Genomic DNA, 12,677 nt, shown 5'->3' with positions numbered 1-12,677 from the left:
TTACTAAGAATATATTTCGTCTGGTCAGACAAGTTTGGAATTAGAATTAGAACTATTTAGAAATGTACTTAAATCATGAAAAATAATAAATCTTTATTAAAGTACTTGGCTGCCATCCCGTGCGTCTTAAAAGTTTGCATAAAAGAATATATGAGAAAACATTTTTCGTTTTATTTTCTCAACTTTAGTTATGGAATAGCGCGCAGACTAGTATTTGAATTTATTTTCAAAATACTTTTGCGAAGCAAGTTATACAATACATAAATATATATATTATATGCATTTCATATAAAGAAACTTTCTCTTTTGCTTTTTTTATATCACTTTGTTTTAAAAAATATAAAATTATTGAAAAATATGAATGAAAGAGCTAGAATTAGATTAAATTGGCGCGTTGTAAAAATAAATAAAATTAGCGCGTTCTTTATTAAGTCTTTTACCAAATAAAATTTATTAAGTAGAGAAATTAGAATGCATTATGCCAGTGTAAATATTTCGTGATTTTTTATTTTGATATATTGAAAAAATCTTTGAATATATATTGTTTTTTTTTATGTGTGTATGCACCAATTTAGATAACATATAACTCTGGAAGAATGTAAAGGATGTAAAGAACCAGACTTCAAATTTTATTAAAGAAGGGAAAATAAAGAGGAAAGAAGGGAAAATAGAGCACATATATTTTATACAATTAATTCTTATCATGTTTGATAAAAATATCAATTTCTTCTTATTTTATGTAAATACAGAAATATCTTGTTCCAGTCTTCGTCATTATCGTGAATCATGCTGTCACGAACACCATGAAGAGATTCAAATAGAAGTTTCATGTTTTTAAAATGTTAATATTTTATCTATTAAAGAGAGTTCTTTTTTTACGTCCTTTTCTTTGTCATAATTTTTCATTAATTAGGTACCTCAGTATTAAATTCAAAAAATAATTTTATTATAATATATCTGAGACACTATATATTAGCTAAATAAAATTATTAATGTATTATATTTTCATGGTGTTCTTAATCTCTCGAAAATCGTATATATTTGGCAATTATACAGAGAATTCAATAAATCGAATTTATACTTTATATATTCCAGAGTTACATATTTATAATAATGTATCCTAGCTTATCCATTAAGGTAACAGATTTATAAAACATTATATCTATCTGTATAATATTTTTATATTCTTAATTTAAATTTTATTTTTTTTTAACAGTTGTAATACAACCAGAAATAATCATAAAATTTAGATATAAAGCAGTTTACAATAATAAATAATAGCCCAGTCAAATTAAGATTTTGGATGAAAAAATTGCCGGCAAGCTGGAAATTGGTATACAGGTTCATTTTAGTGTTCTTTTAAACATACTAAAAGTCCCCATACATAGAGCATGAGCCGGCTGCGCTATCTTGAAAAAAAGAGTACAAAAATGAGTTTTTTGCGAATAACTCGGAAATTATTAGTTTCACGAAAAAAAAACATTTAGAGCAAAAATGTAGTTGATAAAATTCCTTGCAATTTGGTTTTTTGTAGAACTTCGTACGACCATTAGTTCCCAAGATAGAATTTTTTGAAGCATTGAGCAAATGACGAAAGAGCTGTTTCTTCGAGTGTTTTTTCAAAATATCTCAGTTCTGGCTGTCCGAAAGTAAAAAATGCATACAATGAAAGTGAAAGATAATTAAATTACCTACAAAATGCATTATTTATGTTATACCGCGCGATTAATATTTCTAGAAATATTACGGTTTAAATGAAATTTTGACTTTTGGAAATTGTGAGAATAAATATTTCCTCGCAATATAAGTCGGAAATGGGTAGTCCTACGTAAAACATTGTTAAAATCAAGTAGAAAGGTTATTAAATTTTCATTATTTTGGTTTTTGACCGATTTGCATACGACTAATAGTATTTTTGATATCCGTAAAAGAAACGGTTTTTAGGTACACTTCTCAAAATGGCGGACTTTCGAGTTATCTTTTTTAAAAAAATACACATGTTTCTTGAAGTTTATTAAATTATCTTTAAAATGATTTTTTATTTGACTTTCTGTGATGAATACTTCCAGAGATATAGCCTTTTAAATATTTGTTTATGTTAAAAATTTCTTAATAATTTACAGTTTTTTTACAAAACATGACATAAAATTACTTTAGAAAAAATAATATCGACATTTGTTCAAAAGTTTATATGCATATGTATGTGATCCTGCAGTGGAACCGGTTTTGAAATGAAAGTTTTTAAAAAATTGTTATTTCAATTATGCCTTTCTTAAGAGTTTTTGTAAAAAAATGGAGTTTGCCACACTTTTTTTAATTTTCTCAGTTTCTATGAGAGATACGTACAAAATGTTTCAGACCAAATTTGAAGCTTATAAAATTTCCTGAAAAACAGTATATTCAGCATTAATATGTGACCAACAATTATACCAACAACAGATGCTAGAATAATGTTACTCTTTTTTCCTCAGTTTACCGTAATTTTTAATGATTTAAATATTGTCGAAAAAATTTATTTGGAAATTTTTGCGGTCAGCGTAAGTTTCAAATCTCATTATACATGATGTAAGCTTCCCGTTGGTCTTTGGGTTAAATTTTTAAGACAGGTAGTATTCGAGATATAGGGCGTCAAAAGTGGCCGCAACAAATTTTTGTTTTATATGCAGTTTTTTATGTTTTTATTGGTTTAATTATTAGTATTTCAACAATAAATATGCATCCCTTACTTGCACTGTGTGCTCGCCTCTGTATATAAAACAGAAATTTGTTGCGGCTATTTTTGACGCTCTATATCTCGAATACTACCCGTCTTAAAAATTTAACCCAAAGACCAACGGGAAGCTTACATAATGTATAATGAGATTTGAAACTTACGCCAACCGCAAAAATTTCCAAATAAATTTTTTCGACAATATTTAAATCATTAAAAATTACGGTAAACTGAGGAAAAAAGAGTAACATTATTCTAGCATCTGTTGTTGGTATAATTGTTGGTCACATATTAATGCCGAATATACTGTTTTTCAGGAAATTTTTTAAGCTTCAAATTTGGTCTAAAACATTTTGTACGTATCTCTCATAGAAACTGAGAAAATTACAAAAAAGTGTGGCAAACTCCATTTTTTTACGAAAACTCTTAAGAAAGGCATAATTGAAATAACAATTTTTTAAAACCTTTCATTTCAAAACCGGTTTCACTGCAGGATCACATACATATGCATATAAACTTTTGAACAAATGTCGATATTATTTTTTCTAAAGTAATTTTATGTCATGTTTTGTAAAAAAACTGTAAATTATTAAGAAATTTTTAACATAAACAAATATTTAAAAGGCTATATCTCTGGAAGTATTCATCACAGAAAGTCAAATAAAAAATCATTTTAAAGATAATTTAATAAACTTCAAGAAACATGTGTATTTTTTTAAAAAAGATAACTCAAAAGTCCGCCATTTTGAGAAGTGTACCTAAAAACCGTTTCTTTTACGGATATCAAAAATACTATTAGTCGTATGCAAATCGGTCAAAAACCAAAATAATGAAAATTTAATAACCTTTCTACTTGATTTTAACAATTTTTTACGTAGGACTACCCATTTCCGACTTATATTGCGAGGAAATATTTATTCTCACAATTTCCAAAAGTCAAAATTTCATTTAAACCGTAATATTTCTAGAAATATTAGTTGCGCGGTATAACATAAATAATGCATTTTGTAGGTAATTTAATTATCTTTCACTTTCATTGTATGCATTTTTTATTTTCGGACAGCCAGAACTGAGATATTTTGAAAAAACACTCGAAGAAACAGCTCTTTCCTCATTTGCCCGATGCTTCAAAAAAATCTATCTTGGGAACTAATGGTCGTACGAAGTTCTACAAAAAACCAAATTGCGAGGAATTTTATCAGCTACATTTTCGCTCTGAATGTTCTTTCCCGTAAAACTTATAATTTCCGAGTTATTTGCAAAAAACCCATTTTTGTACTCTTTTTTTCAAGATGGCGCAGCCGGCTCACGCTCTATGTATGGGGACTTTTAGTATGTTTAAAAGAACACTAAAATAAACCTGTATACCGATTTCCAGCTTGCCGGCAATTTTTCATTCAAACGCCCAAAAATAATCTAATTTGACTGGGCTATAAAGAGGATATAAATACTAGAATATTTCATTGCTGCTACTTGTTCAATTTAAATTATTTGTTATATAATTTAATATGATCCTTTTGCATACTAATAATTATCGAAAAAAAACCTGTTATACGTATATGCAATATATTTACAAATCCATTACCTCAAGATTAAAATAAAAATAATTTAAAACTCACCGGTATGATGCGCAGCAGCGGAGTTGTAGTATACAAGACGCGAATCTGTAAAATACAAATATATCTAAATTAAAGTATTTTGCAACGTAATTAATAATACATAAATTTTCGATAAAACGCTCTGTTAAATATTAACTTTTATAAAATTTTATACATGTTATATTACATATATTTTATAAATAAAATTTTAATAATAAAAATTTAATTTTTATCTAATCCAAACAGTTATAAATTTTAAACGTGTCGAAATATTTCACGTATGTCTTCATCAATTATTAAACAAATATTTTACAAATATTCTATTCAATGTTTTGACTATTTCCCAAAATTAAATCTTAAATATGTTACACACATTATGCACAATAATAATATAAAACAGTACTATGCAATAATTAATCCTATACAAATAATAAATATATAAAATAAATTAGGAGATGCTCACCTCATGGTTGCTCCGCTGTCGCCCGATGCCTCCCTGGCCTCCTCCTCCTCCTCTCGTTTCCTCGTTGTTGCACTCACGAAACACCCGCCTCACGAAAATACGCTAATTAATTATCACGCGCGTAAGAGTCATTAGAATGCAGCAATCGTGCGGCACTTTGTACGGCACTTCCGTTAATCGCGACATTATTCGCACGCACGCACGCACTTTATTATATTCCTGTACACAATTATGTATTTTATCATATAGCGACGGAAAAAATAACACGAGAAAAGTACCATTATGCGTACGAAAGATGCGTACCTGCGATTAACCCATAACTGCCCGAGCGATAGATTTCGATCGAATAACTCTCTCCAGATATGCGTCTTCACTATTCATCTCTTGTACGAACGTCGAATTTACGCTGTCCATTTGACGAATATCGAATTACGTGGCTCGTTATAACGTTAATTACTAAATTAAACGCGCTGCGACGCTGCTCGACTCGGAGCTCGGAGTCCGTTCGCGAAGTCGCGTTAACGAGGATCATCGTCAAAATGGCTGCCAACTTTACGCGCGGAACGAAATATATGAATCGCACTGAACGATTAAATAAGTTGCGATAAATCGTCTGAAAATACGCAAACGGATCCCAATATTGCACTCGCGATATTTCTCAAACGCGTATTTCCCACGCGATATACATATTATTGAATAAACGATCGTATCACGGATATATCGCAATTTTCCGATGAGTTACTCGAGCGCCGCCGCGCCGTTTCGGCGGGCCGTGTATTACTCCGCGCATTTGAATCGCACAAGTCACGTCTACATCGAAACCTGAAAGTACGACGCGGACGCGGATATAAAATCTCGAATCCAAGCGCCGCCAATGAAATAATTATCACCCGTGAGCATCGCGACGAAATAGCCATTTGTATTTCCCGTTATCTACGACTTTGAATCTCTCTTTCGAGTAAATTAATTGCGCCGGTTATCTACCTCAAACGAACTACCGCCGCCTGCTCCGATGATTTACGAGTCGTTAATTACGGTAATTGATCGATCGTGCGGGCATGCAATCACTGATCGTTTGTAGATCGAATGACCAGTGTCTCGTGTCTCTTGCTACTTGCCGTGATCGAGTCCCGAAAAGTAATAACGCGACACCTACGCACCGCTATGCCTGTCTCCCTCGAGCCTCGCCGCGCGAATAATGACTACGTCACCGTCACCGTATCGATCCGCCGCATGACGTCACGGCCTACCCCTCCTAAGCGGCACGACGCGCGCGGCCGCGGCCGGTTCAAAAATACCGAAAACTTTCAACGAACAATAAGAGATCAACGTATGCCGAATTTTTCGTTAACTTTCACAGGTTTAACTGGCTGTATTTTCTACGTTCTGTCTCGGTGGTGTCTGGTCGACGTAGCTGTCTCTCGAAACGCGTGTTATATATCGCGAACACGTAGTGATCATTAGCCTGGCGATTACGTAACTCCCTCATACTACGTTTACGCGAGCGTTACTTCTGTAGTAACTTACGATATATCATTCGTTTACGCGGAGTAACGTATCGTAAGTTACTACAAAATCCCGTTTACGCGAAGGACGTATCGTAAGTTACTACAGAAGTAACGCTCGCGTAAACGTAGTAACAGTCAGTACGTGAGAGATATCGAGGCGACGGTGGCTGTTTACGCGGAAAAGATATTTTTGCGCGATTTATCTATATTTAAGAAATATAATACATGAACAAATATAAAAAAGTTTTATCTATAATTTTACATACGTATTTCCAATATATGTGTACATTTTATTGTAATATACATGCATATTTGGGAATCGAGGAATGGAACGTACACGTCTATCATTTTTTGCCGCGATATATATTTCGCATCAGTTTTAGGTGATCAAGTATTTCCTATGCTACTGATGTCCATTTGTCAACGATGATCGTTTTGTAATGGAACCATTATTTAAGAAGTGTATATACGTTCGAAGTTCAACGATAAAGTTGTTTGAATAAGAGGGGTAGAATATAGAGAGAATTGAGAACTTGTATACTGAACGCCCTTATTTATTATGAAATAGAGGCTCTTCAACGAGCAGGAGAAGATGACGATATCGAGACAGGTAAATACACTTGTTTTCAGCCGAATGTGCAAGAGATAAATATAGCATTACGCAGACATATAATTATACGTGACAATGCTGCACTGTTAAAGGTTGGAGGATGAAATTTAAACCAATACCATGAGTTACATTTATTTTGTTATTTTTAACTACCATGTGCGTCAAAATTTATTAATTTGAAACAAAATAGGATTATTTCAACTCCATTGGTTTAGTCAAATTAACATTGTTTTAGTTAAATTAACTACATATTGAGTAGGAGCAGTGGCGACCTATGGAATAGTTAAAAATTACTCAAAATTGAGTTCAATTTAACCCTATGAATTTAACAGTGTGGAGGGTGAATATTAGTCGTTCTTGCAAACATCGTAATATAGATTATTGATTAATGATTACAGAGACATTATAGAACGACGTACGCGGAACACAGCGAACACGCCCCTGGCAAATCAACTGGTATAATTTTCTCCTCTATAAAATTATCATAATTCTTGGAAGAAAATGTGAAAAAGAGATGTTGATTCACTCGAATACTTATTAATGCCATGCTGTTACTTGCGAGAATTTTATAATAGATGCCTACACGAAAGTGTATTTCACTCCCTGAGAACACGACAATATGTTGGAATTTCTCGGAGGCGGATTACATTTCTCAATTGTATGACATGACATCGTTACATTACGTATAATTACAACTTTGATACCGGTAGTAAGGTACCGACAAACTTCCGCGGCGTCAAATTATTAACAGATTGTTAATTTTAAGTTGTATAGGGATGACGAAGTTGACGCAAACGCGCTTATCCGTAGTGCCTTACGAACCTTTGTCACGCATGATACTATATAACTTTTTTTATTGATACAAATGTTAGTAGTTACTTGATTCCATTTTGTTACCAACGTTAACTACAAGCTATTCGCACAAAGCAAGCATACCGCATAAAGTTATATACAAGAAGTAAGTTTACAGAAATATTTTTGCAAAATAGTCTTTTATATATTTGAATATATAATTATTTAAATATATTTAAATATTATTTTAAAAAAAGAGACAGTGTTCCCATAAAATACATACTGCAATGTCATGTACGAGATCCATTCAAAAAGTTTCCAAATTTTGTTTTTATAATTTTTAAGGGTTTACTTACAATTTATTCAGTCCTACCTCCTTCGAAATATGTTCCTTCTTGGTTGACATCACTTTTAATCTGACCCCCCGTAAATTTTTTTTTTTTTTTTTTTTACAAAATTCACGTTGAAAAGCCAAAGGATTCGACATCAAGGAAAATTCGCAGACGGACTTATATCTCGAAAAATGCGGAATTGCTTCCAGAAGTGAAAACGGCATTGAGAGCGATGTGTCAACCGAGAAGGAACATATTTCGAAGAAGATAGGGCTGAATAAGCTGTATGTAAACCCTAAAAAATTATGAAGAAAAAATCTGGGAACTCTTATTTGAAGATTTCGTACAATTTGTCGCTAGGTAGTAAATTTTTAAGATTGCTTTTTTAAATAAATATAAGAAAATTTATCACTTTTGATTGTAGCAACTATGAAAATACAGATACTCTCTTTCAATTTCTTATTATTTACCATCTCTGGTTTGTGGCGACCAGTTCAATGGTCTTCGAAATGCTCCAAGACGCTATATAGCGGGTTCAGTTTCTTCGGGATATATATGTTGATGTATCTGTGCCTGACTCATTTGATGTATATCATCTTTGTTGTCGAAAACCTAGCAGACTTGATCTCGTGTTGCTATGTTTCCCTTGATCTAATCGGCTTATTGTCTAAAGCGAGTACTATTGTAATCTATCGCGATCGGATTATTAATTTGATCGAAATACTGCAAGAAAAACCCTGCAAGGCCTGCGATAAGGAAGAGATTGATATTCAGATGAAATTCGATCGTTTAATCAGGTTGGTATATTTAAGCGCTGATACGATTGTCAACGACTTACAGTAAATAATTAAATCGATAAGTGAGTCGAGAATACATACAAACTGAAAAGAAAAGTCATGTACCATTTTGCAAAATTCACAATATAGTTATTATGAGCAATGAATTAAACTGTTTGAACCAATGTGCGTGTGGAATGCGATAAACCGGACTCGGTCAACATGTGAAATGGTTTAGTTATTAGGTCTGTCAACGGTGAGCATCATCTGATAGGGCCATAGCACACAGAAAAACTTAAGCAGTAAGACTTAAACAATGATCAAATTGATCAATCACAGTAAAGTATTCTCGGAAACTTAAGATAAGCTATTGGTCAATTTGCTTACTGCTTAAGTCTCAGTGAAAAACCCATACTGTGACATGACCGAGTCCGACTGCTTCTCATGTGTTCAGACGTTTGAATTAATTACTCAATAACTAATATTGCGAATTTTGCAAAATGGTACAGGACTTTTCTTTTTAGTTTGACTTAATCTACCATTACCTTTCGGTTGGTCAGTTACTTAATTAGACATCCTGTATATGAAAATTTGTTATGGGGACTCTGGGAGTGTTATTCAATTTGCATAATTTTCAGATAATTTTTGTCTGTCTTTATTATATACCGATTATTATACATTTATTATGTATTTTTGAAATCTAGATCATATTCTATGCCTTATATAATTGTGTGCTCGATGTCGGCGATATGTTGTGCGATAAGAGGAACGCTATATGTGTTAGAGGGCCAGATACCATTTGGGTACTTTGTGTGGGTACCTTAGGATTGCACCTCGTTTCTTATACTGTTCTTAACGTCTGTTCAGCTGATTGTATCTCTAATTATTGCCATAATTGTAATCCTCGCGTCGGATACCGTAGTATTTGGATTTTGCTTACAAACATGCGCACAATTCGAAATTCTGAAGCATCGCCTTCAGAAAATGATAAAATTCTCACATAATGAGAAGAAAGAGGAGGACACCCTGACAAGTTCGTTGAATATATCGAATAAAACGAGTAGATTAGCGGAACACGTTTCCCATCATCTATGTATAATCAGGTTTGTCAAATGGATAATAGTTACTTTATGTATGTATTAAATACATATGTTAAATAATACTCGATATGTACATTAGATGATTGTTAACGGAATGTAAATCTGCAAGCAAAAATATTTCGTCTATCGTGCTAGCAGATGTTTAATTCTTTAAAAATCAAGTTTAGTCGAAAAAAATGCTCAATCGACCTGGCGACTCGACTAGTTGCACTTTATTTTGTGTCTGAAAATGGCAATTTATAAAATATCTTAAATCAATCAAAATAAAAGTAATATAAAACAAATACAAGTGATTCGAGCAATCAAAATTAGAATATTGCGCAGACTTATTTTGCATTGTCTAACGCGCGGATGATCTTGAAAATATATATAGTTCAAGAATAATATTATAGGTCGTTAAATTTCTTATGTCAAAAATTACAAAAATAATTTCTTATAACCTTATAACAAAAATTACAAAAAAAATTACAAAAAAGTTACAATTTTGTTTTAAAAAATAAAGGTGATCTCCACATTATTTGGTGTCTCCACTCAGATATATAGGGAAAGGTGCTGTACCTCACTTTTAAGTTTTTCTGAGCCACAGTTTTAATTAAAAAATATATTATTAAAAAGTAATAGGTTGGCCAATAAGTCCGCGCGGTTTTTTACTTATAAATTTTACTTATAAAAAACAGCACGGACTTATTGGCCAACCCAATACATATATATATTTTTTTAGTATAAAAAACCCTAAATTTTTATTACCATCTGGTAAGAGAATACAGTAATTTTTTATAATTGAAAATTTTGTTTCAAGGTACAGTAGCTTGATGTACCTTAGAACACTCCCTTTCTGTAATAATCTCGTATGTCCCAATACGTTGTACTTAATAACTTTTTAGTTGTATATATGTAATATAGCTGCATACACAGAGAAACATTTTCTTCTGAAATTGAAAAAAAAATGAAAATTTGAGGGGAGGGGTGATCATTTAAAATGGGATACTCTATATATGCAACTTTTTAGCTATATATATGCTCTATACATCATTTGTAATTGTAACGCGATATGCAATTTGTATAACAATACATAAATATTTATAGACTTGCCGAAATGATTAACGATGTATTCAGCCAAGTGATCTTCGTTCAATTTAGTAAAAGTGTTTTAGTACTATGTACATTAGTATACAGTGTGCCTCGCATGACAGTTACAGATATAGCTACTTTAGCCAGCTACATAATTTGCATGTTTATGGAGATTTTTTATTATTGCTGGGCCGGAAACGAAGTCACACTTAAGGTAGTCTATAAAGATATATTTGAACAAAAAATAATGCTTTGGAAGATTTTTATGATAACAATTTCTAATGACAATTTATTTATTTAGACAATTTAATCATTATTGTTTGCGCAGAGTGCTGGATTTGGCGACAAGATATATAACATGGATTGGGTACTGATGACAAATAGCGAACAAAAGGATCTGTTGATGATTATGAAGCGTAGCACAAAACCTATAAAATTGTCCAGCAGTTTTTTAGTGACATTGTCGTTGGAATCGTATAGTAATGTCAGTATTAAAATTAAAACCAGAACTACCGATGATTAATTTCTATTAATTATGCACGTACATTATGCACATAAACAAGAAGATAAAGGGGGACAGTAAATTGATCACTTTAATCATTTACGTATTGCAACGAAAGTCAGCAGAAAAGTCTCAGAAAATGCACCGTTATATTTAAACAATTTTTATAAAAAAATTACACACCAGTGCATATGCAGTGACTACTTTAATATTGTAGTTTTACTTTTAATGTTAGATTCCTCAAATTGATATACATCCCCAGTAGCAGAGTGACGTCAAATGACGTCTTAATGACGTCTAGAGACGTCTCTAGACGTCAATCAGACGTCATCTTACTACCTAGGATATAATGTCTTATACTAACTATTTATTTTACTTTACAGCTTATGAAGACATCTTTCTCTGTATTTAACATTATGCAACAATTTTAATGTTTTATTCGTGTCCTTTGGCAATACACTTTATGTACACAGTAAGTCCTAGTCTACAATAGGTGTTTTAAGCCCTAAGCCCTATAAGAAATTGACCAATCACAGTCAATTATTCTCCTCAAATTCAACTGTGATTGAACAATTTCTTAAGGCTTAGAGGGCTTAAAACACTTATTGTAGACTGGGACTAATCACGAATAAATGAAAAATCACTTATCGCAGAATATGATAACTCCTTTTTTTTCCAAGAGACAAAATGGCTAGCGTGCGATTATTAACGATTATAATAGATACGAAATTCAGATAATTGAAGGGAACTGCATAATGATTTGACAGCTTTTTTATTTCCTCAATTAAACTTTATTTCTTGTAAAAAACACAACACAAAAATTATCCTTTCAATTATTTTTTAAATTCTTCTTACTATTAAAAAGAGCAGAATATGATTTAAGAAACTATAATTAAGAAACTATAAGAAAAGTGCGATATATTTTTAGATAATAAATTTTAAAGAGATCATAAATAAATCTATAAAAGTTATCCGCGTATTAAAAAAAATTTTCCTATATATATGCTTTTGTTCGTGTGTTTATTCTTGGTAATGCATTTAAAACTGTGTGTGTACAAGGTATACTTTTAATCTATTAAATTGTAAATATTGCTTGGAAAACTGGCGATTGTATATACCGACAAATCATGAACTATGAAGTCCTCTAACGTTGAAGTGAATGAAGATGGCGTAATGAAGACGGGCTCCACAAAAATTTCGGATCTCTCGAGCTTC

The 12,677-nt window shown here is 31.9% G+C and overlaps 1 pseudogene; it reads left to right on the top strand.

Annotated features, from left to right (window-relative positions):
* Nucleotides 1–6,374: 6,374 nt before the first annotated feature.
* On the top strand, nt 6,375–12,416 carry LOC139815770 (odorant receptor 67c-like; annotated as a pseudogene).
* Nucleotides 12,417–12,677: the final 261 nt, after the last annotated feature.

This window comes from Temnothorax longispinosus, chromosome 7 (genome assembly GCF_030848805.1).
Source record: "Temnothorax longispinosus isolate EJ_2023e chromosome 7, Tlon_JGU_v1, whole genome shotgun sequence".
Classification (NCBI taxonomy): domain Eukaryota; kingdom Metazoa; phylum Arthropoda; class Insecta; order Hymenoptera; family Formicidae; genus Temnothorax; species Temnothorax longispinosus.
The sequence above is the reverse complement of the archived record's forward strand: the minus strand, read 5'-3'. Positions and strand labels throughout refer to the sequence as shown.